The sequence below is a fragment of the Silurus aristotelis genome (genome assembly GCF_946808225.1).
Source record: "Silurus aristotelis genome assembly, chromosome: 22".
Lineage (NCBI taxonomy): Eukaryota > Metazoa > Chordata > Actinopteri > Siluriformes > Siluridae > Silurus > Silurus aristotelis.
Window position 1 is genome coordinate 10,590,965 of NC_139595.1, and position 23,473 is coordinate 10,614,437.

General features: G+C 38.2%; 1 protein-coding gene and 1 long non-coding RNA gene across 2 annotated transcripts in view; both read right to left on the bottom strand.

Annotated features, from left to right (window-relative positions):
* Positions 1 to 23,473, bottom strand: part of cadm3 (cell adhesion molecule 3) — a 97,744-nt gene that overhangs the window by 57,091 nt on the left and 17,180 nt on the right. The gene's annotated exons all lie outside the window — the stretch shown is intronic.
* LOC310717807 lies at positions 16,616 to 21,796 on the bottom strand. Its single transcript, XR_014530932.1, has 2 exons — positions 16,821 to 21,796; positions 16,616 to 16,783 (listed from the first exon to the last, which is right to left on the bottom strand). It is a non-coding gene; the product is annotated as an uncharacterized lncRNA (long non-coding RNA).

A 23,473-nucleotide genomic window follows, 5' to 3' on the forward strand; every position in this document is an offset into this window, starting at 1 on the left:
ATATGCCTGCTTCCTTCATATGCTCTGTATCATTACTATTTTGTGTAATTATTAATATTATTATTATTATTATTATTATTATTATTATTATTATAATGCATCCAAAGAACAAATCAGACATCATTAAAAGCCTCAAAATCCTATTCTTAAGTATTTTTCTTATCTCACTAGCCTAGCAACTATAAACATTACCATTATTCAAAAGTAAGATTACCAACAAGCAAGATTAGATTGAAAGGCTTTAAATTTTTTTTATAAATGCATCTACATTATAAATACTGTCCTGTGCATTTTTACTTCAAAAGGGGACTAAATTAAACAACACAAAAATTTACATAAATTCAATTATTGCATGCCACTAAATTTTGATAAACAAGTCACTAATTTCATATGATGAAATCATTTTTTATTTTGTAACTGTACAAGCCCAAACAAATGAAATATAATGCAGGTTCATTTGGCATAAAAAATTGATGCAACAGAAAAAAGTGTTTGAGACATGAATTGAAATGCATCCTACCATCTTTATCACAAAATGCCTCTTACCTGAGCCACTAATGATCACTTGATTCTAAGTTGTTGTGTTTTTTTCTTTTTTTAAGCAGAATTAAATTGAATTTGTTAATTCATAAACCTCTTTATGAATTATGTTGAGCTGCCTTGGTTAACTTCTATTTAGGCACAATAATTATAAAAATAAATATATCCACAATCCAAATGTGCAAAATTTATAACAGGCATGATCACAAAGCAGCTTCAAAGAAAACCACAGCTCTAAAATTATCTCCCTAATGAGCAAACCAGAGGTGATAGTGGCAAGGAGGAAAATCTGAAGTAACATTAAAAATCTTTAGGAGATTCAGACACAAATGGAAATGCATACTCTTCTAGATGACACCAGATAGTGTGATCATAAGTCATTACGGTCCTGGGATAAGCACAGAACAGTCATTATAATTATAGCATGTAAGGCAAGTTCTTACAAATCTAGAAAGATTCTTGGTACAGTATCTAGAGAGATTTTCCAGTAAAAGTAGGGAGCACTATATGCGTTTTACCACCCACTTGTACAACTGAAATTATTTTGGGTTTGCCACAAGCTAAGCTCTAGGATGCAGTGAAGGACATAATTTGCCTCAGTTTATTTCAGCCTGCCTTGTTTTTAATTTTTGCATGAGAATCTCTCAAATGAATAAATGTAAATGTGAGCTATAGTCTATATACAGCAAAGTTTGGATTAAACAGTGTTTACACAAGTCAAATACTGCCATTTTCGGTAAAACACTGACAGAATCAATCAACTGCTTTCTCATAAAAGCAGACCATTATAAACATGAAACTATAAACCTTATTGCTGTCATTCCATTGACTTTAAATGACTAGAATACAGAAGGGGAAGTGGAATCTTAAAAACCAGCATTATGCTGACTCAGTTCTGGAAGGTTTTATGATCCACTTTTCCTTTTTAGAATGTACTGTAATTTGGTGCAGGTTCAAAAGTGTAGTTAAAGTGTAAAAAACCCTTGAAAGAACTGCAGATGCAAGTCACAATGCAACTAAATGAAACATCTTTGTCAACACTGGCTAGTTAATAAGAGCAACAAAGTGAGTACATGACAGTATGTGCCTTTTATCTGCATTGTAAAATACAATGTGACCGTAGTTTAAAGTATTGCAATATCACATTTAGTGCTGGTCAGTTTTGCTCTTCCAGTCTTATTTTCCTAGGTTAACTTTTATAATCGCATGGTTTATACATCAATTCAGGGGATTTTATTACCATTATTGGTTATATCATGTATTCAGTTATATAAAATAAAAATAAATAAATAGAAACAGGTGTTCTGAATGATCATAAATGTTCACCTGCTTCTCTTACCTTCACAAAAGCTGATGCCAATCCACAGCTATATTTACACTTCTCATATTTTCTTGAATCACCCTTCAACTTGGTTCAAGGTGAATTTTAAAGGGAAAGTCGAAAATGGCAAATACTTGGCCAAGCTAAAATATAACAGATAGAAAACCCATAATGCTTGACTCATATGAGGTAAGATTTGAAACCTCTCAACTCAAACAAAATTACAAATTAAGTTAATATATTTTGGTGAGCATTATAATGACAAAAGCCATACTCAAGCATTCAGAACTTAAAAATTATATAGTAATCTATATAGTAAGCCACAGCGGCTCATCCGTCTCCATACCCCTCTGTCATCTACATGTGGCCTCTTTCAACCAAACTACCTGCATGTCTACACTCACCACATCCATAAACCTCCTCCTTGGCCTTCCTCTTTTCCTTCTTCCTGGTGGCTTTAGCCTCAGCATTCTCCTACCAATGTACCCCAAGTCCATGTACGATGTACCCCTCTGCACATGTCCAAAACATCTCAATCGGGCTTCTCTCAGTTTGTCCCCAAAACGTTCTACATGCGCGGTCCCTCTAATAAACTAATTTTTAATCCTGTCTATCTTTGTTACTCCCAATTAAAATCTCAACATCTTCAGCTCTGCTACCTCCAGCTCCACCTCTTGTCTTTTAATCAATGCCACTGTCTCTAAACTATACAACACAGCAAGTCTCACCACAGTCCTATAAACTTTCCTTTTCACTCTTGCAGATACCCTTCTATTACAAATCACTCCTTCCACTCTTCTTCACCCACTCCACCCTGCCTGCACTCATTTCTTCACTTCTCTAACACACTCTCCATTACTTTGCACTGTTGATTCCAGGTACCTAAACTCCTTCACCTTCTCCACCTCTTCTCCCTGCAACCGCACCACTCCACTGCCCTCACTCTCATTCACACACATGTACTCTGTCTTACTCCTACTGACTTTTATTCCTCTTCTCTCCAGCGCATACCTTCACCTCTTCAGGCTCTTCTCAACCTGCTCCCTACTCTTACCACAAGTTACAATGTTATCCGCAAACATCATAGTCCACGGAGACTCCCGTCTGACCTCGTCCGTCAACCTGTCCATCACCACTGCAAACAAGAAAGGGCTCAGAGCCAGCTCTTGATGCAGTCCAACCGCCACCTTAAACCAGTCTGTCGTTTCTACTGCACACTTTTCTGCAGTCACACTGTCCTCATACATGTCCTGCACCACCCTCACATACTTCTCTGACACACCTGACTTCCTCATACAATACCACAACTCCTCTCTCGGCACCCTGTCAACTCCTGCATGCAACTCCTTCTGACCTTCTCTATACTTCTCAATCAACATTCTCAAAGCAAATAATGCATCTGTGGTGCTCTTCCTCGGCATGAAACCATACTGTTGATCACAGATGGTCACCTCTTCTCTCAGCCTGGCTTCCACTACTCTTTCCCATAACTTCATAATCTGACTGATCAACTTTATTCCCCTGTAGTTACTGCAGGTCTGCACATTTCCCTTATTCTTAAAGATCGGTACCAGCACACTTCTTCTCCATTCCTCAGGCATCCTCTCACCTTCCAAAATTTTGTTGAACAACCTGGCTAAAAACTCCACTGCCATCTCTCCTAAACATCTCCATGCTTCTACTGGTATGTCATCTGGTCCAACCGACTTTTCGCTCTTAATTCCTCTTAATTGCTGCTCTCACTTCCTCCTTACTAATCCTATCTACATCCTGCTTCACCAACTCCACATCATCCAACTTTCTCTTTCTCATTTTCCTAAATCATTAGCTGCTCAAAATACTCCCTCCACCTTCTCAACACATTTCCATCTCCATCCTTTATTGCTCTAATTATTAGAACATCCTTCCCAGCTCGGTCCCTCTGCCTGGCCAATCGGTACAAATCCTTTTCTCCTTCTTTTGTGTCCAACTTCTCATACAACTCCTCATATGCCTTTTAAATTGTATTAACGCATTTCAGTTTTTACCATTTTTATAAAAAAAAAATAAATACATAAATAAATATCTAAATATTAAAGAGGCGAAATTAAAACCTTCAGCAAAAAAATAAATTTATCCACGACGTCCTTTCTTTACTTAGATATAAAATTAATTAATTGATTTATTTAAAAACTGTATAAATATTTTTAATCCGTAAACTTTTGTTTTATTTATGCGCCAAGTCTCAAATCAAACACCAAATCCGCTATAATTCACACAAAAAAAACTCTAGGTGGCTTTTTGTGGGTTTTTCCCTCATATGCAGTTTCTCCGGTATCAATTAATTAACTGTCCGTGTGGAAACATAGCAAAGGCTCCTAATGATGTCCACACATCTCTGCACTGCTATAGCCTTTATATTTAATCACTGTACATATGCTTTTATATATATATATATATATATATATATATATATATATATATATATATATATATATATATATATATACATATACACATATATTACATGCTGTAAATATGATACATATTTATCTACACTATTTGCACGATTGCTACTTTTTGCACTTCTGGTAGATGCCAAACTGCATTTCGTTGCTGTGTACCTGTACAATGCAATCAATCAATCAACCAATCAATCTATCAATCTATCAATCTATCTATCTATCTATCTATCTATCTATCTATCTATCTATCTATCTATCTATCTATCTATCATGATGTGAGGTCCAGTTAACAGCTAAAACAGGTAGAAGTGATAACTACTTTTTACTTAAGTACATGTCAGAGCCAAGACTTCTTTACTTTCACTTGAGTAAAAAAAGTTTAATCAGTACTTCATCTTTTACCCGAGTATTTTAAAATATGAGTATTTGTACTTCTACTAAAGTAAAGGATGTGGGTAATTTTGCCACCTCTGTTTACGTGTTTGAGAATTACCATGGCTGTACGGATCCTACTCGCCTTACGGATCATACCTGCTTTACGGATTACACACGCATTCCATTTCCTACCCGCTTTACAGATTATACCCGCATTACGGATCACACACGCATTACGGATCCTACCCGCTTTACGGATTACACCCAGGTTCCGGATCCTACCCGCTTTACAGATTATAGATGCATTACGGACTATACCCGCATTACGGATCCTACCCGCTTTACGGATTACACCCAGGTTCCGGATCCTACCCGCTTTACGGATTATACCTGCATTACGGTTCGTAACTCTCCCGGATTTTTGGTTTAGTTTCTAAACATCAATAAAGACTATGATTGAGTTACTCCCGTTTCCTTTACGTGGTCACATAACCCTATCACAGGGGTGGGCAATTATTTTACAAGGGGCCACAAGAGAAACCTGAATTATGTCAGTACCTGAATTAGGCCACACCAACGATAATATTTTAGGGATGCACCGAAATGAAAATTCCAAAAACCAAAAATGAGGAAACCACGGCCAAAACCGAAAACTGAAACACCGAAAGAAAAGATTGTCAATTATTAGAACCATTGCATTTATGGCTGGGTGTGTACTAACCTCACCAAAGTCAATGCATTGCAATTCAAAGAATAAATCAATTACAAAAGTTTTTTTACTTATTATTATAAATTATTATTTGTGTTACCATTCATAGGTATTGACAAACAGGCAGCGGTCAATTATTATTAGTCTGTTAAACAAACATAATTGATCGCCGAACGTTTGGAAGCCCATTCAAGTGAATGGAAGGCTCTAATCTACAGCATTAAGAAGAGCCGTGTAATCAGGGACGCAATTAACAGTTTTAAGGGGGGTATGCAAGACAGAAGTTTGGGCCCCCATATATATATATATATATATATATATATATATATATATATATATATATATATATATATATATATATATATATATGTTATTATTAATAAAGTTAATATAGTTTAATTTTATTTACAGGGAATTAATTTTATTTCACCAGTATTATTATTTAAAATGTGTGTATGTACGATAAAAAAAAAAAACTAATTGGAAAAATTTTAATTGATGATTGTGGGGCCCCCTAGCGTTGTCTTGGGCCCATATGCCTGGCATACTCTGCACCCCCCCTAACGGCGCCCCTGCGTGTAATAAATATATTACAATAATTATTATTTTCGGGATCCACGGGGAATGTTTCAAAGATCAACCCGTCGATCCACTGGCGACCACTGATCTGAGGCAATGAATTCCATAAGTTTTTGTGTTATGCTTTTTGCCTTGGCACCATCACTGGAAAACTTTCCTGCCTTTCCAAATACGTTCGCTACAGACGGAGTGCGCATGCTCGGATTGACTAGTTTTCTGGGCCGGGTTCTTCTCCTATTTAGAATGGCAATCGGGATGTTTGGATTTCAGGTGATAAATTAAACCCGACTTGGAGAAACTCTTTGCAGATACACCCCCTCTTAAAATTTCAGCATTGCATGTTTTGCAAATCGCTCTCCTCACACCGCAGACATGTTGCTCTTATCCAGATAACCGTGTGCTGCTGCGCTTTTTTATTGCGTCATTACAATTGTGTTTCTGCCGTGCTGTCTCGGTGATTAAGTTATTTCGGCCGATTTTTCGGTGCATCCCTGTAATTTATGATTGGCCTCACGCGGGCCGGACAGGGACGTACAAAGGGCCGAATTTGGCCCGCGGGCCGTAGTTTGCCCAGGTCTGCCCTATCAGAAACTTTCTTCACCTCCACTACACTTACTAAACTCTTCCCTCAGGATCACCCCTACACCATTTCTCTTTCCATCCACACCATGATAGAACATCAAACCCCCTCTAATGTTCCTGGCCTCACTCCCTTTTCACTTGGTCTTCTGAACACACAACATATCTACCTTTCTCTGCTCCATCATATCAGCTATCTCTCTCCCTTTACCAGTCATAGTACCAACATTTAAAGTACCAACCCGAACCTCTACTCTCCTACACTTCTACTTTTCCTGCTGTCTCTGTAGACATCTCCTGATTCTCCTTCGGCCAGAATATAAAAATTATATAATAATAATTATAATAATAATAATATTAATAATAATAATAATAATAATAATAGTAGTAGTAATAATAATAAAAATAAATATCAGAGCATTGGGTTTAATGAACTTTATAAATGTTAAACTGAAAATGCAAGCACAGATACAAGGTATTATAGCTTCTGAAACTCTGCATAAATAAGACTAAAATAAGTTTCTTTATATTATCAATATTAAGGTATAGAGCTTAAAGCAGTCAGCAGTGTTACTGTGCATGTGTGTGCACATGTGTGTGTGTGTGTTTATGTGTATGAGTGACTATGTGTATGTGTGTGCCACGGTGGAAATCAACAGTCTGCTACACTGACTCAGGACTACAGTTTGCTTCTGATCACATCACTGTACCCCGCAACATCGTATATCTGCAATAAATGGACTTTCGGTGCAACCCCATTTTTTTTGTGAAATGCAATTTAGCACAAAATCTATTTGGGTGGAGGGAAACCGTCTAAATTGGAAACTGTTCAAGGATTTATTAAAACGTCACGACAAGAATTCGCTCAGTTTTAGTATTAAAGACGAAGAAGAAGAAAATTAATCCTAATAACACTAAGCAGGTTTAAAGAAATAATAACAACAATAATAGTTGCAGTAATAATAATATAATAAATTGTGTTACAAGAGCACATCTGTTTTACACGAGGCAAGGTAACTTTCAAAAAACAGAAAATTAATCCTTACAACAAGAAATTTCAAAAGAACACCACAGCCAACAACAATAAAAAAAAAATTATAATAAAAATAATAATAATAATAATAATAGCATGGAAAATTTCTCATACCAAGCAAGGTAACTTAACAACAAAAAACTTTTTCAACAGAATAATGGACACAGTGCCACTAGGGCCACTAGGCACCACCACAAATAACACCATAACATGGATTCATATAGCTGCAGAGCCATATAAGTAGCACACACTTTAAGAACAGGTATATCAAAACACAAAAGGTCAGAAATCCACGAGACCAACCAAAACAATGCACCCAGCCATGTAAACAGAGAGTAAAAGGAGCAAAGAGAAAGAAACTTTCTTGCCATCAGCGTATTTGTTTGTGCTGTGTTTGTGCTGGAATGATTGTTTGTGCTGGAATGACCTTCAAGAAATTAAATGCAAATGTTTGTGCAGGTTATGAAATGAAATAACACTGTTGCTTTTCTATGAACAAATACAATACTATCAAGCCACATGTTTTCATGGGTTTTGTTCTTTTATTTTATACTCTTGTACCACTTCTCTTGGCACTTCTCTTGGTGCCAGAGGAGAACTGAAAATCCATATATATTGACACCTGCAATGGACTGATGACTAGTATTGCAAATTAGCAACCAACCGATTGACCATGAGGTGTACACAGAAGTGCAGATAGGCAGTGACATTTTAAACTATTTTATAAGATCTACTATATAGAAATGAACCATAAAAGCTCTGGAACCAAGAATTACTTTTACCAAAGTGAAGAAAGAAAAAATCTGCAAATGATCTAAACATACCAACTCCTTAACCCAGCATTTTATTTCACGAAGAGGCTGAAGAGAGAAACTCACGACTGAAAAAATAAAAATTTGACAGTTTGGCAATGACAAAGGATAGCATGATGCACTGATTGCAAATAATGGATATTTAACCAAATATTAAGAATTTACTTTCATTTACTTTAACACTATTTGTTCCAATGTTTTGCTCGGCTATAAATTGGGCAGTCTGTCTCTTAGGTTGTTTAAAACATTTATCAGGAAACAATAGTTGAAATTCTGCTCTATTTTCTCACACTCAACTTTTGATCTGAAACCCAAATGTCTTCAACATGAAGCAAAAACAATAGAACTGTTCCAATACTTTCAGAGAGAGCTATATATCAGACATTTGTGGAGCATTTGAGACTGCAGGACTGGTGGAAAAAACATGCTGTAAATCTAATCCTAAACTTTAAGTCCTTAAACTTTCCAAAAGGAAATATGTTTGGCTCTTTTTTTAAGCCAAATGTCCACACAAAGTCAAAACTGTCAGACATTCCTCTTTTTCTGGAAACAGTTGGTTTCCACCAAGACATGAAAAAACACCCACAGTTTTTTAAGGCTCTTACATATATACTCCATAAGATGTAATGCTCATCAGTACTGAATTAGAAAACAAACTGTAACCTCATCCACTGTGGTGGATAAGCCTGCAGTGTGATCGACCCTTGAGCAGCTGAAGCAGGCCACACAGCAGAGCTTTCAGAAAGAAATTGCTGAATAAAACAACACAGATCTTTCAACCTCAGCCAAACTGAGGAATGGATCCACAAAGAGCTGTTTTCACACAAGGGAGGGCCATGGACCAACTCCAAACATCTGAAGACACCTTACAATTTCTCTCTCTCTCTCTCTCTTTCTCTCTCTCTCTCTCTCTCTCTCTCTCTCTCTCTCTCTCTCTCACTCACTCACTCACTCACTCACTCACTCACTCACTCACTCACTCACACACACACACACACACACACACACACACACACACACACACACACACACACACACACACACACACATTCACATCAACACGTGAACACACAACTACAATTGTCCCTTTATTTCTAATTTATATTCTCTTGTTGTACCTTGGCACTTTAGGAACACTTCAGACTACTCCGCTCCTGCAGTAATCAAATCTGAACAACCTCAGAACTGGAGTGTGAGACAGAGAATGCTCCATATAGAGCTAAAGGTTAACAGTGTTCATGATCATAAAACACACATGCATAACTCACTGCTCTCTCTCAGCCTCTTAACCCGATGCCCTGCAGCTGAGCTCTGAACAGGCACACGTTCACACTCTCTCTTCTTTTAGTGTTAATTAGGCACTGTATCACATTAAATTAGGTTCTCCAGTCTGATGGTCTTAATACTCTAGTGGACTGAGAGGGCTCAGGTGAAACTGGTTATGTGCAAAACAGGAAACTAATACCAAATAACTAAATGTTCCAAACATAACTAACATAATAGAGCTCTCTAATTAACTGATAAGTCAGATCAGCTTTGCACATGTCAGTGGGTTTAGGATTTTACAGCATAATAGTGGAATAAAAGCTGTATTGTCTTTAGACCACTGTTGCAGTTTAATTCCAGTGTAGCCAGAGTGGACCATTGCTGCTTTATATTACTGTGCAGTTTTCTTATTGTTTTGTAGTCTTTAGCTAAATATTAGCTTGTAATGTATACAGTGACAGTTAGCCGTTCAACGGTCAGCATATTTTATTGGAGTGTGTTACTTCAGTGTGTAGGTGTATTAGATCGGTTCTGGCATAAGCATCACAATAAAGTTCTTGAAAGGCATGAGTGACTTGGCATGAGTGTCCACACATATACAGATATTTTTGAAACCATTCTTGAAAGCCCTCCATTAAGTATTCAGCAGAAATACATAAGTACATGCATATCATATACTGCTGCCTCCACAAAAAGGAAGTAATAATAAAGTAAAACTAGTTTGCAAACACATTATCAAATAAGAAAACAGAGTAAAAAAAGAAAAATAAATCAGTAGGTTAAATACACATTTTCTCCATTAACAAGAAAGATTGAACACAAAAAGTGTTTTAGAGAGAGTTTTTTCAAAAGGTTTTGTTTTCAGTGACCCTAAATGCAGTTTTTGCATTGATTGGAGGCAAAATACTAAAGAAAAAAACTACTTTTGAAAATATAAAAAAAAAAATTGATGTTTGCCCTAAATGGATATAATCTGTATAACACCAACCTGTAAAAGATTTGCCTTAAGGGATTAAAGAACAATATGTACTGTAAACCCACCAAAAAGATAGCATTTGGTTAGCTAATTAGATATTTAAAAAAGCATTGTTTATTTATATTAAATGCTTTATATGTTAAGAACAGTTAGTTACATATTAACTACTTTCTTTTTTTGGTGTTGCAATTTCTCCTGTGCTGATCTGCAGAGGATCATATAGCCTAACAAGCATCACACTAAGCTCATTAAATTTCACAAAATGTGATGTGAATTCCCCGGGGAAAAAATGCAACCTGAAGTGTGAATGAGACATTATCCACCTTGCAAACAGGATTTTAAAGTTTCTATGTACTTTGTATTGTGTTAACAGAAAAAATATGTATTTTCAGTACTCTAAAATATATATTTCTGCCAAAATGCCCTAATAATAATCATTTAACTTTATTAAGACTGAGACATGCTGGCTGAAGAATTTTAGAAAGAGTTATTAATATAACTTTTGCCAAAGGAGCACTTAAGCTGAACAGCATTTTTTGCACTGAGTCACTTGTTTTGCTGTCAGAGAGAACTGCTGTGGTTCCTGAAATTATCGGAAGCACTGAAACAATACAGATGGATAATTTGCAAACAATTCTATTGTAATCTGCATTATATTGCATATAGAACCATACTAAAAAGAATAATTAATGGATGAGCATATTTAAATTAAGGGCAGAATTTTCACTTAGGTAAAATACGAAGCATTAAATATACTACAGTAAATTAAGTTTGCAATAATTCATATTTCTACTTAATATAAAATAGACATTTTTGCCTGCATAGTAAACCACCATATAGTGTGCTAGCTGTTATATAGTCCTGCTAAAACTAATAGCTGCTAAAGTTAAAAAAGTTGATAACATTTGTGAGTTTTCCATGGTTTTTTATTATTAATTTTTATTTTATTTTAGTCAAGTCAAGAAGCTTTTATTGTCATTTCAACCATATACAGCTGAAGCAGTACACAGTAAAATTAAACAACGTTCCTGAACCCTGGTGCTACATACAACAATCACAGACAACAGAAAACACAGGGCTAAGGACTAGTAAGTGTCCTCGCCACATAAAGTGCATGTGTGCAACCTGTTGCAAACAGTGCAAAGACAACACAAGACAATGCAAGACAACACAGGACAGTGCAAGACAAATACACAAAATACAAAATAGCTCCACCAGTAGACCTGTTGTAAAGTGTTGAGAAGCCTGATGGCTTGAGGGAAGAAACTGTTACACAGTCTGGATGTGGCGGCCCGAATGCTTCGGAACCGCTTTCCTGATGGCAGGAGGGTGAAGAGTGTGTGTGATGGGTGTGTGTGGTCATCCACAATGCTGTTGGCTTTGCGGATGCAGCGTTTAGTGTAAATGTCCATGATTTGGAGGGGAGAGAGACTCTGATGATCTTCTCAGCTGTCCTCACTATCCTTTGTAGGGTCTTGCGATCCGAGACGGTGCAGTTTCCAAACCAGGCAGTGATGCAGCTGCTCAATGGTCCCTCTGTAGAATGTGGTCAGGATGGGGGAGGGAGATGGCCTTTCCACAGCTTTCTCAGGAAGTAGAGATGCTGCTGAGCTTCCTTGGTGATGGCGCTGGCATTGAGTGACCAGGTGAGGATACCCGCTAAATGAACACCAAGGAATTTGGTGATCTTGACGATCTCCATGGATGATCCATCGATGATCAGTGGAGAATGGTCACTCTGTGCTCTCCTGAAGTCAACAACCATCTCTTTAGTTTTGTCAATGTTCAGAAACAGGTTGTTCGCTCCACACCAGTCTGTTAACAGTTGCACCTCCTCTTTGTATGCTGACTCATCGTTCTTTCTGATGAGACCCACTACGGTCGTGTTATCGGCGAACTTGATGATGTGATTTGAGCTGTGCATTGCTACATAGTCGTAAGTCAGCAGAGTGAACAGCAGTGGACTGAGCACACAGCCCTGAGGTGCCCCAGTGCTCAGTGTGGTGGTGCAAGAGATGCTGTTTCCGATCCAGACTGACTGAGGTCTCTCAGTCAGGAGGTCCAGGATCCAGTTACAAAGGGAGTTGTTCAGGCCCAGTAGGCTCAGCTTCTCAATCAGGTGCTGAGGGATTGTGTTGAATGCTGAGCTGAAGTCTATGAACAGCATCCGTACATAAGAGTCCTTGTTGTCTTACTAACTCTTCCATTAGCACTGGTTATGTACCTAAATCTTTCAAACAGGCAGTTATCAACCCCCTAATTAATAAACCTGACCTTGACCCATGTCAGCTGTCCAACTACAGGCCAATATCAAACCTCCCCTTTATATCCAATATTTTAGAAAAGGTTGTAACACAGCAGTTATGCTCACATCTACTTAGGAATAAAATTTTTGAAATGTATCAGTCAGGATTTAGGCCTCATCATAGCACAGAGACGGCGCTAGTTAAGGTGGTAAATGACCTGTTATTGGCCTCTGATCAGGGTTTTGTCTCTTTACTTGTTTTGCTCGACCTTAGTCCAGCTTTTGACTTCATTGATCATACTATACTGATTGCTAGACTTAAAAACGCTGTTGGAATTAAGGGAACAGCTCTCTCATGGCTTAGGTCTAATTTGACTGATCGCTATCAGTTTGTTGATGTAAATGGTGAGTTCTCCACAGTCTCTAAGGTAAAGTTTGGTGTTCCGCAAGGATCTGTCTTAGGCCCACTGCTTTTCTCTTTATATATGCTGCCTCTGGGTAAATATGTACATAAACATGGTATTTGCTTCCACTGCTATGCTGATTATACACAGCTGTATATTTCAGCAAAGCCAGATGAGAGAGATCAGCTTAACAATGTTGAGGAGTGTGTAAAGGACATTAGACAGTGGATGCTTGATAACTTTCTTATGCTCAACTCAGATAAGATGGAAGTACATTTACTAGGACCACATGCAGCTGGAAGCAAACTTTCCCGATTACGTAGCATCTCTGGATGGTGTTTCTGTTTCAGCTAGTACAGCAGTCAAAGACATTGGTGTGATTATTGACCCTAGTCTTTTTTCTTGAGGCTCACGTAAATAATATTACCAGGATCGCCTTCTTTCACTTTAGAAATATTACTAAAATTTGAAATATGATGTCGTTACAGGATGCAGAAAAACTAGTTCATGCTTTTGTTACATCTAGATTAGTCTACAGTAACGCTTTACTGTCTGGGTGTTCGAGTAAGTGCATAAATAAGCTTCAGTTAGTTCAGAATGCAGCAGCAAGAGTCCTCACTAGATCTAGAAAATATGACCACATCACCCCAGTTTTAATCAGTCTACACTGGCTCCCAATCAAATATTGCATTGATTATAAAATACTACTACTGATGTATAAAGAACTTTTAGGTAAAGGAGCAGATCTAGAGGGATCATGGATAAAGAGTGTTTGGTGAAGTAGGATATTTGTATGCTGTCGTCCCCTTACTCTCACACTTTCGCACATGGTTTGTTGACGGTGGGGTGGTGGGTCATCTCTTATCCAAGAGATGGATCTTCCCACTTCGTCCAGGCCTGCCTCTGGATAGTGTTCTCTGCGATTGGATTCCACTCTGTGCGGCTGGAGACGGTTTCTCATCAGTGCTTTTGGTGGTTGCATAGAATTTCAGAGTAAGAACAGGAGCTTTGAGGATGGATTTGGACTGTAGTTAATGTCAACAGTCTGCTACATTGACTCAGGACTACAGTTTGCTTCTGACCACCACCACCACCACCCTGCAACATCGTATATCTGCAATAAATGGAAATTCGGTGCAACCCAGACGAGGATGGGTTCCCTCTTGAGGAAGGGCCAGATGAAGGGTTCGTGAAGATGGCATCATCCGTGGAGCGGTTTGGACGATACTCGAACTGCATGGGGTCCAGTGCGGGTGAAAGCAGTGTCTTGACGTGCCTCATGACAAGCCTTTCGAAGCACTTCATCACGATGGTTGTGAGCGTGACAGGACGATAGTCATTGAGGCAGGAGACAGTAGACTCCTTTGGCACCGGAACGATGGTCGTCATCTTGAGGCACGTAGGAACAATGGCGCTGCTCAAGGAGATGTTGAAGACGTCGGTGAAGACATCCGCTAGCTGTTGTGCACATTCCCTGAGCACTCTGCCAGGAATGTTGTCTGGCCCAGCAGCCTTCCGTGGGTTAACTCTGCATAGAGCTTTCCTCACTTCAGCTGTGGTTAGACAGAGCACCTGGTCACTGGGAGAAGGGGGGGGGGGGGGTCTTCCTCGCCGCCATGTTGTTCTGCACCTCGAACCGGGCGTAGAAGTCATTCAGAGCATCTGGGAGGGAGGTGTCCCAGTCACAAGCAGGTGATGTCGTCTTGTAGTTTGTGATCGCCTGGATGCCCTGCCACATGTGCCGGGTGTCTCCACTGTCCTGGTAGTGGCCGTAAATTTTCTTGGCGTGTGCACGCTTCGCCTCTCTGATGGCACGAGACAATGCATTTTTTTACAGATTGTAAATATAAAAATTATAGACACAAAATAGTGTAACATTGTAAATATATAGGTCTCTGTACATGGGTACTGACAGTGGCTGCCTAAATGAATAAATACGTGGTATTAAAAAATTTGTTCATCAGTATAAAAATTTTTTTACTTCATAATGTAACTGCACCTTTCTTTAACTCTAAAGATCGGCCCATGTTACCACCCACTGAATAATCTCTCATTGTTATTGGCCTCAGCTGGAGAATGCAGCTTGGTCCATTGCTCCATCAACCCCAGCCATACATTACTCACAGGTAAACAAATGACATGCATTGCTGGGGTTGATGCAGCTTGGTCCATTGCTCCATCAACCCCAGCCATACATTACTCACAGGTAAACAAATGACATGCATTCAACCCTTAAGAGACCATATTTCCCAGGAGAGCTTTGTAGGAATAAATGCAGCCCTCAGGGTAATATTGTAGGCCAGGAAGTGTAACTCACTTGCCAAGCGACTAATTGGAAGCAATGTCCTCAAGTGCTTTGGAATTTGGCCCCTCAATGAACTGAAACTCAGATGCCAAATATTTAGAATGTGTAGATCTTAAACTGTGAAAAGTCAAGTTATTAAAAACTTGGAAACACCTCTCACTTGTCCAGCAAATGCATATTTTAGAATAGAAATAAAAAAATCTTATCTGATTCACATATCAAGTCAAATAAATATGTACTTTTCTTTTTATATTAACAAGTTATCATCAAGCAAATTACCTCAGAGTAAGTAGAAACGTATCATTATGTTAGTAATGCAGCACAGTATATCAGTTGTAACCCTGAGGAATATCAAAGCAAACACTATGTATCCATATACATATTTGTGGATGTAAATAAAATAAAAAGGTTTAAAATAGATTAAATATTTAAGGATATCTGAATGTAACAGGCTAAATTGGTAAATATTTTGTTAGATTACTAAGAATTTTTTTCTCTATAGCTAAACCTTTAAGATCGACCAGGGTAAGAATGGTTAGACTTTCTCACTGAAACATTTAAACTAGTCACTACTCAAACCCATCAATACTTAAATGAAATCACTCTTAAAATCAAATGATGTTTAGCATTGTTAATGAAACTAGACTACATTAGATTTAAAGAATATTATTTGAGGTCATGCATGTTTGATAGCTAAAAATACAATCATGTTTTTCTTTTCTTTATTTGAATATTATTTTAATTGCATTTAGCTTTCGATGTATTATAGTGAATTTTAAAGTTAATAGGTTATTACTGGCACTAGTGGAATGAAATATCATGTGCAAGAAAGCAAGCAAAGGCTCAGAATAAAATCTCTCATGTAAATGGCAGCACTCTCGCTGGTGAAGTAGCAAGCTAGGAAAAGTATTTTATTGATTATGTAATTATTTGCTTATGTATATTTTACCTGTATGGTCACTTTGAAAAGCCAAATCAATACACAAGCAACAAGTAATGTATCTTTTATTTTTTATATTTTATTTGCTTTTATTTATCTTTTTATTCCCAGAAAAAATTAAAAACCCATGTGGGATTTTCAAGATGACAGGAAGTTGTGTCCTTTTTATGACTTTGTCATCTGGGGGCTCTAGAGAGTGAGTGACGCCAAGATAAGGGTGACTTTGTCTCTCTCTCTCTCTCTCTCTCTCTCTCTCTCTCTCTCTCTCTCTCTCTCTCTCTCTCTCTCACACACTCTCTCTCTGTCGATTTCTCTTTTTTGTTGCTGTTTGTACCTGCTGGGTAGCCAGGTATTACATAGACTTTTCAATATAAACTCAAGCTAAAAAAAGAAAGCTGTAATTATTATTCAGCTCCTTATCTATGTTTTCAGTAAATAAATTTTTTTTGGAAAGCTCTGACTGCAAGACCATAGATCTTGGCCAACTGGACTCTACTGAAGTTGTAAATGGCATAAAAAAAACTCAGAACATTTCCCTGACAAATACACTACCTAACCCAAACACGCAGCACAAATGTTCAAGTTCATTTGCAGGCCACCATGTACACAGGCAGTCACCTTTATGGTTAATTAATCATACCAAATCTGCCAGTATGCCGAATTAACAACCCCATGAAGCCTATTCGAGGAGAAACATTATGTATGATAATTTTATGAATTGTGATAAAAAAAAATATATGTATCTGTGTAATTTGTTTCTGTATCATTGTCATATGTATTTATGTTGTCATGCTTTTTTTTTTTTTTTTTTTTTAGACTTAATGTGCTACTCAGTCTGAAAATTATAAGCTAAATTCTTTTTAAGGGAAACGTTTTTGAAGTTTTATTTCACAAAAGATTTTCACCGAGACTATAATGTAAAGCTATGACAAGGTTTAATTTGTATTGACAATATTGACAGTATGGGCTTTTGTCACAAAACAAAGCAAACAGTACTTCTTTTTAGGTTTCAATTATAATGGATGGCACAACCAACAGCAATGGCACGCTGGATTCCATTGTATCTAACAGTGATGCAATGTGCCTGCAATTTCTTTTTCTCATCTGTTTCTTATTCACCATACTATTCCCCCTTGCTGTGCTCTTGCAGGGAAACTCAGCAACCTGGAAGGAAAATATGGAAGCATACTCAAAAAATGTGTATATTGTAGCTCTGTGATTATGTCAAATTTTTATTTTAGAGTTTTTAAAGCTTTTGGAATAGGTTATTTTATGGTTTTTAATTTCTACATTTCTTTTTAGTCACCTGATGCCACTCCACAGTGTGTAGTGTTACTAGTGTATATGGAGGCTTTGCTTACAAATAAAAGATTAGTTTTATAAACAAACCTGTTAGTGGTCCAATATGACTTTTGGTTCTCGCATTAAGAGCTTTAAGTCAGTGCTTTATTGTAAGAGGTAACAGTATACTTTAATAAACCATTCTCATTAAAAAGGGCATTAGGGAGAATGCAGTGGTGGGGTAAAAGCACTGAGGTTTGAGGTGTGTATGGCATGACTATTAGTTGCTCCACTCACTAGGTCTGTCTAATCAGCTTTTCTGATATCATTACTCTGCATTATTTATGCTACGCAGCCATCCTGTTCAAGGCCTACCATTAAAAGGAATTCCCTCAGGATTCCTGAAAACTATTATATAAAACATAAAAACACAGAGAAGCCATACAGAAGCCACTCTCACCCCTTATGAAGAAAAACACAGGTATTCTTATACACATTCTAAAGTACCCTACCTAAATTTAGTTTATTGTCATGATCAATTTTGAAAGACAGACCAGTCACAATGCCCATAATGAAATCTGTTTAATGGCAAAAACATCCACAATGTTCATGTGAGCATCAGAACTGGACTATGGAGCAATGAAAGAAGATGAAAGGCCTGGTCTGATGAATAATGTTTGGTTTTACATCATGTGGATAGCCAGGTGCATGTGCATTGCTTAAGATTAAAAGAAAGGCAAGCTGGCAAAAGCATTAAAAAGCTCTGGGCAATTTTCTGGTAGACAACCTTGGGTCCTTGCATTTATGGCACAGTTATTGGCTAATAAAAATGTCCTTTTTCAGGTGCTGACTTGGTTTTCGAATTTCCCGGATCTTAATCTGATCAAGCATTTATAGCATGTGCTAGACAAAAAAGTATGGTCCATGGTGGCTCCAACTTACTGTACATGACAACTTGATGCCAGCACAAGGCAGAATTATGCAATATCAGTTTTTAATTTTATAGCTCATCAGTGTAAGTTGGATTTTGCTTATAGCTAAATTTAGCAGGCATTTGGTTTGTTATGGTTTTTAAAAGTAAGCAACTTTAATGTATTTCCATATCTAGGAGTAAAGAGATATTTTCTATCTTTCAGACAGCAAATGACTAATCCATTTCCATTTCTTGGGCACTACAACCATTAGGTGATATTGATTTTCTTTTGTGAAGTTTTAACGGATAGGGTTTTCCTTACTGGACCTGACAATCTTACAGAATAAACAGAATTTTCAAAATAAAGATTTATTTGGAAAGAATCATGCATGCATATTTTTCATTAATATATTTTGGTACAGACACAATGTATCAGTAACCAGTGCTGATTTAGAAAGAAACTGTATTCATAATAAAACTCTATATAGAATTTCTGTGTAAAGGTGCATTTAAGCTCTTTAATTAAATGTTGTAGCGGAAACTATACACCATGCATGACAGTGCAGAAACAAAACACAGTGCAGATGCACAGCAAACCTTTTAAAAGAATAAACAATTAATCAGACTACAAGCCAGATTTAACAGCCTCAGTCTGCAGCACAACACAAAAACACCATATTATATTACAAAAACTAGTTGTGGTGACTGCCTATTATATTACAAAAACTGGTTACAAAACTGTAAATTGTGTAATATAATGACTGGTTCTTAATTCCAATTTTAGGTATCCCATCAAATGCCTAATTATGTAAAATTATCAGTATAATGTGTTTGCCCTATGACCAGATGATTGCAAGTTTGAATTCTGATGATACCAAAGCCATTCTCAGCCAGACTCTCTCTCACCTGTCTATCACAACAGTAGCCAATCAAGGACATCTGGTAACTTATGCATGTGGAAAAGGGCAGATTGTAGAGATTATGTTGCCACATGATGCTGCCTGAGAAGCATACTGAAAAAATGCAACAGGTTGGGATCACTTGTCTTGGAAAAAGCGGATGTTAGACATCAGCATTGGCTAGTTAGTGTCAATGTAGTTGATTTTCAAACCTATTTTGCTTCACAATGATAGAGAGAACATTTGAAACTTCACACAGAGAGTAACCCATGTTTCACCCAGAACCAGGGACCCTAGAAATGGGAGGCAACAATGCTACCCGCTGTGTCACCTTTTACACCAGAAAAAGTAAGTGCATGATCAAAAATAAATTCCTATGGGAATGCTTCATATGGTAACTATTCTAGCTAAGCTTTTAACAAAAATATTAACCCTATGTTTATGGTACTAATGCTGTATTGGGTCACATCTGCAGTGTGTCTAAGAGAGACATGTCTTATATACTCATATAAGTCCCCAGTTCTGGCGATTTTAAAACCGTGTGTGAATCACTCTTGTATTTTCTCCATTTAACTCATCTGTTTCAAATTATTCAGAAATTATAAATTAGATTACCGTAATTTCCGGACAATAAAGCGCACCCCTATATAAGCCGCACCCACTGAATTTGACAAAGATTTTTATTTTAAACATAAATAAGCCGCAGGTGTCTACACTGAAACTAATGAACTTTACACAGGCTTTAACGAAAGACAGTGTCTGTTACACGGTGTAACGGGTGAAATATGTTGCGCTTCCTTTAGGAGCATAGCGGTATTTTGGGAATAGCCTGCTGCCGAATTTTTCCGCTATTACTGCATGTGTGCAAGACTGAGGAATATGTCATTATTATTTTCTGATGCTCATTTCTAGTTTTTTGACTAACTGTATGCTGTTGCCAAGAAAAATAAAAAAGCACAAGTTTTGGGAACCTGTCTGTGCTTATATGATTTCTGTTGCTACTGGAGTTAGCAAGTTCTCCCATGACCCAGACTCAACGCGTTACAACGGCTTGTATCTAAACAGTAGCCGACCAAGAAAGTCATTGTTCACTGTGTTCCTCCTTCCTTTTACAACTATTTCTCTCGGGAGTTTATCTTTTGCCGTTGTCATGTATGTAAAAAAAAAAATAATTTCTCCCGATGCCATGCAGCTCAGAACAGAGGTGAGGTGCGTTTTTTTCGTTTCCGTTTGGAAATTTCATTGGTCTAATGTTATGGGTTCAGTTTATTGGCTTGCAGTTTGTGAAACCGGGAAAAACCCAGGAAAAATTTATAAATAAGCCGCTTTGTTGTTTAAGCCGCGGGGTTTAAAACGAGGGAAAAAAGTAGCGGCTTAATGTCCGAAAAATATGGTAGGTGTAGTTGAGCAGAGAAAGAACCAAATATAAGAATGCATATGCAGCCTAATAATTATTCTTAGGCTTTAGTTTTTAAGTTGCTGTTTTTAAAATGACTTTTTGAAGTGGAGATGTCCATACAAGAGCTCCATATGCACAAACCACATATTAAGTAGAGGATCTGTGTAAGGTCGTCTGTGTCAAAATCTATAGCAAATGTATCAGCTGACAAGGCTCACCAGTATCATCCTAATTGGTTCTGCTAACACCAGTAACATCCTAATAGGTTCTGGGAAAAACATGGTTATTCAGCATCTTGACTGGTTACGGTAGTGCTTGTTGCAGTGTTGTTAAAGGCAAGCAAAGGCAAGAAGCCTTGGCCAATGGCAATGGCCAGGTCCCACCCAGGCACTCTAGGTCACACCGGAGGCCTCAGCCTCCAGGTGCCGTGGAGAAAATGCATCACCATGCATGCATCACCTCTGCTGGTCTCAGTGGGTCTGACGTGTAGACTTTGAGGGTGGACGGAGCCATTCCATCGGCAAACTGTTCTTGAATAAATTCCAGCATTGAACCAACCGGGCAGTTAACTGGATCCAAATGGTGCTGATCGCACCAAACAGGATGGATAGTTGAGATCCATTCCAGGGGGCCACAGCCCCCTCAGGGGCCACAGCCACAGCCTGGACAACGGGTTGGGGTTAATTATCGCGCCCCCTGCTTGAGAGAGGAGATCTCCCAAGAAGGGTGCTTGAGGAGGGCTACCAGGTCCGCTAACCACGGTCTGGCTGGCCATCTTGGGGCTACCAGGAGGAGACGGACTCCATCCAGGCGAACTCTCTCCAGAACTCCCAAAAGCAGCGCAACGGGGGGAAGGCATACAGGCGCAGCCTTTGCCATGCCTGAGCCAAGGCGCCCGGCCCTAGAGGGGCTTGGGAAGTCAGGGAGAACCATAGGGGACAGTGCGATGTCTCTTGTGATGCAAACAGGTCCACCTGAGCCTTGCCGAATTTCTCCTAAATCTGCTCCACCACATGAGGATGGAGCTGCCATTCACCGGGTCTCAAACTCTATCTCGACAGGGCTTCTGCTGCTTCGTTCAGGCGGCCCGTGATGTATGCTGCTTTTAAGGAGAGGTCTGGGGCATCAGCCTGTACAGGGGGCATGAGCGCAGACCCCCCTGTAAATTGATGTATAAGACCACCGAGGTGTTGTCCAAATGGATCATCAGGTCCAGGAGGAAATGCTTTAATTCTAGAAGCCTGGCCAGCATCTCTAGGCAATTGATGTGCCACAGTAGACGGGGACCTTCCCATAGACATTGGGTGGAGTGGCCACTCATGACCGCTCCCCACCCCGTAAGGGACGCATTCATCATAAGAATTACGGCCGGCCACGCCAGATCCAGCTTGGTGACCTCTGCGAGGTCCACCTGCAAACCCCAGGAACTAGCGTGCCACACTTTCTGAGGTGGAGAACCATGATGAGTAAGGGCACCCTTCTCAAAAAGAGTATTTTTTAATAGTATTAATAAATAAAACTAATATTTTTTCTTTTTTTTCAATGCAGGGGCAATATGTCAAGATGCAGGGATTGGTATTAGTGTTCATGTATACCTCGAACTGAATTTATTGAAATGTGTTAAAAAATTATGTCTAAATTAAAACACCCATTTAAGGATAATGCATGAAAAAATTTACCACCTACTATTTTCTTCAATATTTAAAATGTAAATAAAATTATGATTATCAGGGGAGCACACATTTAAATACTTAAATAGTTTACAGCTGGTTTTACTCTTTCATAGTGGTGTTAGAAAACATATTATTCAAGTCTTAACAACGAGCTATTTTTGGTAGTCACATAAACCTTAATTTCATCATTAACCATACTGATGGCTGTTACATATTTCCCAGGCAATTTGCCATGGCATGTATACCAAGTGCTTACCAAAGTATATATATTAATTGAACAGACAAGGTAAAATTTTATAACTTGCAATTAATTAAAGGTCAAACTAATATTTGTGTTTTTGTATGTGTGACTGCTTTTTGGTGTCTCCGATTGCAAAAATAAAACAGTCTATCCTTGGTAACACAAAGATCCACAAATTTTATTATTTTTATTTTAAATGTGATTTCAATAATAATTGATAACTGTCTTTTTGTGTTGCAGCAGCAAAATGGACTCAATGGACTCAAAGTCTAAACATTTAAATATTAATATCTATCTGAATGGATGGATTCAAGACAGTATTCAAGATGGCGCCGGTGAGGTCGGCTGCCGTCACGACTGCTCTGGCTATGTTTTCTCTTTTTTTGTTTATTTTATACTTTTATTTACTTAGTTACAGTTCCATCTACACAAGATGAACAATATTAGATATGACAGAGCCACTTTGTACCGGCGTCCGCGAGGGAAACGAGCCGGTGCCAGGAACAGGCTGAGGGCCCGCGCACACCATGCTCCCTTAC